General features: G+C 40.9%; 1 pseudogene; it reads left to right on the forward strand.

The window, feature by feature from the left end:
* Positions 1 to 70: 70 nt before the first annotated feature.
* On the forward strand, positions 71 to 5,675 carry LOC123330197 (annotated as a pseudogene).
* Positions 5,676 to 6,256: the final 581 nt, after the last annotated feature.

The following is a 6,256-nucleotide window of genomic DNA, read 5'->3' on the forward strand; positions in this document are numbered from 1 at the left end:
TTAAGATATTGATCTATTTGGCTGCACTGAGTATTAGTTGCAGCATGGGCTCTTCAGTCTTAATCGAGGCATGCAGGCTCTTTTGTTGGGGCAGGTGGGATCTAGTTCTCTGATCATAGATTGAACCTGGGTTCCCTGCATTAGGAGCATGGAGTCTTAGCCCCTAGACCACCAGAAAATTCCCTGTAGTATATCCTTTATCAGTACACTAATCCCATCCATGAGGGGTCCACCCTCATGACCAGATCACCTCCAAAGATCCCACCTGCCAATATCATCACCTTTGGCAACATATGAAATTGGGTGGGGGGACACGTTCGGATGTGTCTGCATATTAATTAGGCTTCAGTTCAAATATCACCAGTCCAGAGAGTCCTTTCTTGACAAATTTGTCTAAATTACCAGCCTCTTACTCCATTGGCTTATCCAGCTGAATTTTTTTCTTTGTAGTAATTATTACTCTCTGAAATATTATGGTATTTGTTTGTGTTTCTAGAATCAGCTTTCCCCACTAGCATATCAGCTCAGTGAGAATGAAGGATTTGGTCAGTTTCATTCAAAACCATGTCCCCAGTGCTTGGGAGAATGCCTGAAGTCAAGTAGAATATTAATAAATACTTGTTGAATCATTGACTGAATGAGTGAATTGAATGGGATCAGAGGCTGGTCTGCTTAAAAGTCTAGAGTCTTAAGACTGGAACTTGAAGGCATCTCAAATTTGGTTGACTAAATTAAAAAGAAAACACACTGTTTGATTCTATTTACATGATGTTCAAGAACAGACTATATGAATCTAAGGTGATAAAAGTCACAGTAATCATTATTGAAGCCTGAGCATCTAGAACCCATGTTCTGCAACAACAGAAGCCACCTCAATGAGAAGCCCACACATCACAACTAGAGACTAGCCCCTGTTCACCGCAATTAGAGAAAGCCCACAAACAGCAGTGAAAACTCAACACAGCCAAAAATAAATAAATACAATTTTAAAATGCTGCTAAGTCACTTCAGTCTTGTCCGACTCTGTGGGATCCCATAGACGGCAGTCCACCAGGCTCCCCCGTCCCTGGGATCTCCAGGCAAGAACACTGGAGTGGGTTGCCATTTCCTTCTCTAATGCATGACAGTGAAAAGTGAAAGGGAAGTCGCTCAGTCATGTCCGACTCTTAGCGACCCCATGGACTGCAGCCTACCAGGCTCCTCCATCCATGGGATTTTCCAGGCAAGAGTACTGAAGTGGGATGCCATTGCCTTCTCCATTTTAAAATGAGAAGACAGTAAAGGGTGGTCAATATATATGACACAAGAGTCGTGGCTTAGGGTAATGAATAAGGGATGATGTTAAAGAGTTTTAGAAGTCCTTTTTATTGCTTGGTTAAAAGCTCTCATCCTTCATGCAGTGGAAGGATACAGAAGAAGATCAGAAATGGCAGGTCTATGAAGTGTCTTTCAAGAAATTATAAATTTTGAATTTCCCTGGTGGTGCAGTGGATAAGAATCTGCCTGCCAATACAGGGGGCATGAGTTCAATCCCTGGTCTCGGAAGATCCCAGGTGCCCCAGAGCCCGTGTGCCCACAACTACTAACCCTGCACTGTAGAGCCTGTGCTCTGCAACAAGAGAAGCCACCACAATGAGAAGCCCGTGTGCTGCAATGAAGAATAGCCCCTGCTCACCCCAACTAGAGAAAACAGCCTGTGCACTAACAAAGACCCAGCACAGCCAAAAATAAATTAATTAAAACAAAAAGGAATTATACATTTTGAAATATTTCCAGAGGCACAGAAAAGTTACAAATGTTACAGTTTTATTCACCCTTCATCTGAATTCTCTTAATGAGAACATCTTGTGTAAGCACAGTACAATGTTCAAAACTAAAATAGTAAAACAAACAAACAAACAAAAAAAAAACAGAACTAAAATAGTATTGGTGCAACACTCTTGGCTAAAGCACAGATATTATTTATTTATATTTCACAGCTCTTCCACTATATTCTTTTTCTATTCTATTCCAGGATGCCATCCAATATCTCACATTGCATTTATTTTTTGTGTTTTCTAAATCTCCTCTCTTTTGTAATAATTACTCAGTCTTTTATGACCTTGAGACTTAAAAAAAAGTACTTGTCAGTTACTTGTAGACTGTGACTCAGTCTGATATTTTAAAAAATATTTTCCTGATTTTTCTGATATTTGTTTTCTGGTTTTTCTTATGATTATATTGGGATTGTGCATTTTTGGCAAGAATAGTATAGAAATGACATGCCTTTCTTAGTTCATCCTACCAGGGGATACACGATGCTACCCTCTGATATGTCTTATTACTGATAATGTCAACTTTGATCACTTGGTTAAGATTTCTTTACTGTAAAGTTACTATATTTCTCTTTGTAATTAATAAATATCTGAAGGAATATATTTAAGACTATGCAGAATTCTGTTTCTCTTCGAACTTTTGCCCATGAATGTTGGCATCCATCAGTGGATCTCACACACAATTATTACTGTGGTGTTTATTCTAAAAATGATTTTTTATTTCCCTCATTCCTTCTACATTTATTTATTAATATTTAAATTTACTTATTTGGCCACAACAAGTCTTCGTTGCATGCAGAATTTTTAGTTGTGAAATGCAGGCTCTAGTTCCCTGACTGGGGATTGAACCTGGGCCCCCTGCACTGGGGGCCACTGGACCACCAGAGAAGTCCCCCTTCTACATTTATTAACTGGAATTCTTCCATAAGGTAGAACTGTCTCTTCTTCCCAGTTTTTTATTTAGCCAATAGTTTATATCACTATGGTCTCTTATCCAAGAGAGCATTTATTTTATTCCATGGATTATAATCCAATATTTTATTTATTTTGTTGTTCAAACTGTTGCAGCTTTGTCATTGTGAGCTCCTCCAGATTGGCTCCTGTTTCTTTTTGACATGCCCCATCTAGAGTTCCAGAAAAACACCTATTTCTGCTTTATTGACTATGCCAAAGCCTTTGACTATGTGGATCACAATAAACTGTGGAAAATTCTGAAAGAGATGGGAATACCAGACCACCTGACCTGCCTCTTGAGAAATCTGTATGCAGGTCAGGAAGCAACAGTTAGAACTGGACATGGAACAACAGACTGGTTCCAAATAGGAAAAGAAGTACATCAAGGCTGCATATCGTCACCCTGCTTATTTAACTTCTATGCAGAGTACATCATGAGAAATGCTGGGCTGGAAGAAGCACAAGCTGGACTCAAGATTGCCGGGAGAAATATCAATAACCTCAGATATGCAGATGACACCACCCTTATGGCAGAAAGTGAAGAGGAACTAAAAAGCCTCTTGATGAAAGTGAAAGTGGAGAGTGAAAAAGTGGGCTTAAAGCTCAACATTCAGAAAACGAAGGCATCCGGTCGCATCACTTCATGGGAAATAGATGGGGAAACAGTGGAAACAGTGTCAGACTTTATTTTTTGGGGCTCCAAAATCACTGCAGTTGGTGGCTGCAGCCATGAAATTAAAAGACACTTACTCCTTGGAAGGAAAGTTATGACCAACCTAGATAGCATATTGAAAAGCAGAGACATTACTTTGCCAACAAAGGTCCGTCTAGTCAAGGCTATGGTTTTTCCTGTGGTCATGTATGGATGTGAGAGTTGGACTGTGAGGAAGGCTGAGCGCTGAAGAATTGATGCTTTTGAACTGTGGTGTTGGAGAAGACTCTTGAGAGTCCCTTGGACTGCAAGGAGATCCAACCAGTCCATTCTGAAGGAGATCAGCCCTGGGATTTCTTTGGAAGGAATGATGCTAAAGCTGAAACTCCAGTACTTTGGCCACCTCATGCGAAGAGTTGACTCATTGGAAAAGACCCTGATGCTGGGAGGGATTGGGGGCAGGAGGAGAAGGGGATGACAGAGGATGAGATGGCTGGATGGCATCACTGACTCGATGGACGTGAGTCTGAGTGAACTCCGGGAGTTGGTGATGGACAGGGAGGCCTGGCGTGCTGTGATTCATGGGTTCACAAAGAGTCGGACACGACTGAGTGACTGAACTGAACTGAACTGAACTGATCTTTTTTCAACTACTTCTTTTTTTCTGGCATCATAAATTGTTCTTATATTTTCCCTTCCCCAGCCCTGGAATCAACCACTTCTCTAAGAAGTCTTGCTTCCTTTTATTGGAAGGTGGTATTTAGAAACCAAGATCTGGATACTAGCTGTGCTCATTGCTAGTGAGATATGCTTACTGGCCCTCTCAGTGGATGGAGCTTGATTTCTCTCTCTCAAAAGCAATTCATATTGATATCTCTGATTTCAATCTAACACACAGGTTCCATTCTAGCTTCCTATATTTTAAAATTCTTTCCTTGATAGCAAAAATTTGTCTCTCATTTTTACACTATATTTACTTATGTGTTCAACCCTCATATGTATATAAAATAGTCTCACAATTGCTAACCCATACCCAGTGAGAAATAAATTTAGATTGAGAGAACTTTATACAAAGAATTCTTTTTTTTAATTAATTTTTATTGAAGTATAGTTTATTTGCAATGGTCTGTTAGTTTCTGCTGTATGGCAGGCGAATCAGTTATACATACACATATATCCATTCTTTTTTAGATTCTATTCCCACTGAATCATTGTGCTGTACACCTGAAATGAACACAACATTGTAAATTAACTATACTTCAATTTAAAAAAAATTGGGAGGATTTGGTGATGGAACAAGCACTTAGTTGACTCGTGCGACCCCCTGAACTGCAGCTGGCCAGGCTCCTCTGTCCGTAGGATCCCCCAGGCAAGAATACTGGAGTGGGTTGCTATTTCCTCCTCCAGGGGATCTTCCCGACCCAGGGACTGAACCTGTGTCTTCTGTATCTCCTGCATTTGCGAGCAGATTCTTTATCACTGAGTCACCTGGGCAGTCTGTTAATATCATGTGAAACACATTTAAAAAAAGACCTGGGAGGTGGTTGGGAAGGGTGGGCCCTTGTAGCCTCTCCATCTAGCCCTGGGGCCGGAGGTTTTCTGTCCCAGATGTACAGGGTCTAGGGCATCAACAGAGCAGTGGACTGCTTGATGGCACAGAGCCACTGCTGACTGGCCTTTGTTGCCTGGAATCTCTGAGGGTCAGAGGCTGCAGCTGGAGACCTGGGTGGAGTTTATTCGGCATTGAGCTTTGAGGCGGTCATTAAGAACATGATATTCAAAACACATTTGAAGGAACAGAGGCAAGAATTTGGGTCCAGTTAATTTCTTGGTAAATGCAGCTGGAATTAATAGGGATAAACTCTTAGTAAGGAAAAATTCTGAGAATATGCTATCTCTGCTTCATACTAACCTCCTGGGCTCCATGCTGACCTGTAGAGCTGCCATGAAGACAATGATTAAACAGCAGAGCAGGTCCATTGTGAATGTAGGTGTTATTGGTTTCAGAGGAAACTCTGGCCAGTTTATGCACAGTGCTAATAAAGGAGAATTAGTCAGATTTTCACATGCTCTTGCTAAAGAAGTAGCAAGAAAGAAAATTAGGGTGAATGTAGTTACACCAGGATTTGTTCATGTGGATATGACAAAAAGACTTGAAAGGAAAAAATTTAAAGAAAAATATTCCTCTTGGGAGGTTTGGAGACCCCCTTGATGTGGCCCAGGTAGTTGTAATTCTTTTATATACTTATTTTTAAAATAATCCAGATATTTATTAAAGAATTATCTAGCTTACTTTCAACATACTAACATTAAAAGAAAAGAGAAATAGAGCAGAGAATACATCACCAAATTGGATTTTGAGCAACATCCAGACTTAAACAGTGCTGGGAAGTCTCATGTCACAGCACATCTGGAGTCCCAACTGGGAAAGGGTCCCAGGCAGCACATGGGTGAGAATTCAAAGATGGCAGTTCCACGTTCCATTTAAAATCCCAGGACAGATGCAAATCATTATCACCATCAGTCTGTGACCAAATTGAAGCTCTGGTTTCATATTAATGCTGTTTATTTTGTTGTGTAAAACTTGGAATGTAGTTAGGCCTAGGGCTTGGTAGGCCAGGCCCCTTCCAGGGGCTCAACCATCTCAAGATGTCTCCCCCATTTTATCTGTGGTGCTGCAAGTCTTGCACTCACAGTCACTCACAGTTAGGGCAGTGTCCAGGCAGATTAGAAGCAAGGTCAAAGGTCTGCTCTGCTTTGTCCTTGAAGCCTGAACAAGATTATTCATGTACTGTCCCTAACAGTTGGCCCCAGGATTGTTTAGGCTGAAGAACAT

Source organism: Bubalus bubalis, chromosome 18 (assembly GCF_019923935.1).
Source record: "Bubalus bubalis isolate 160015118507 breed Murrah chromosome 18, NDDB_SH_1, whole genome shotgun sequence".
Classification (NCBI taxonomy): Eukaryota; Metazoa; Chordata; class Mammalia; order Artiodactyla; family Bovidae; genus Bubalus; species Bubalus bubalis.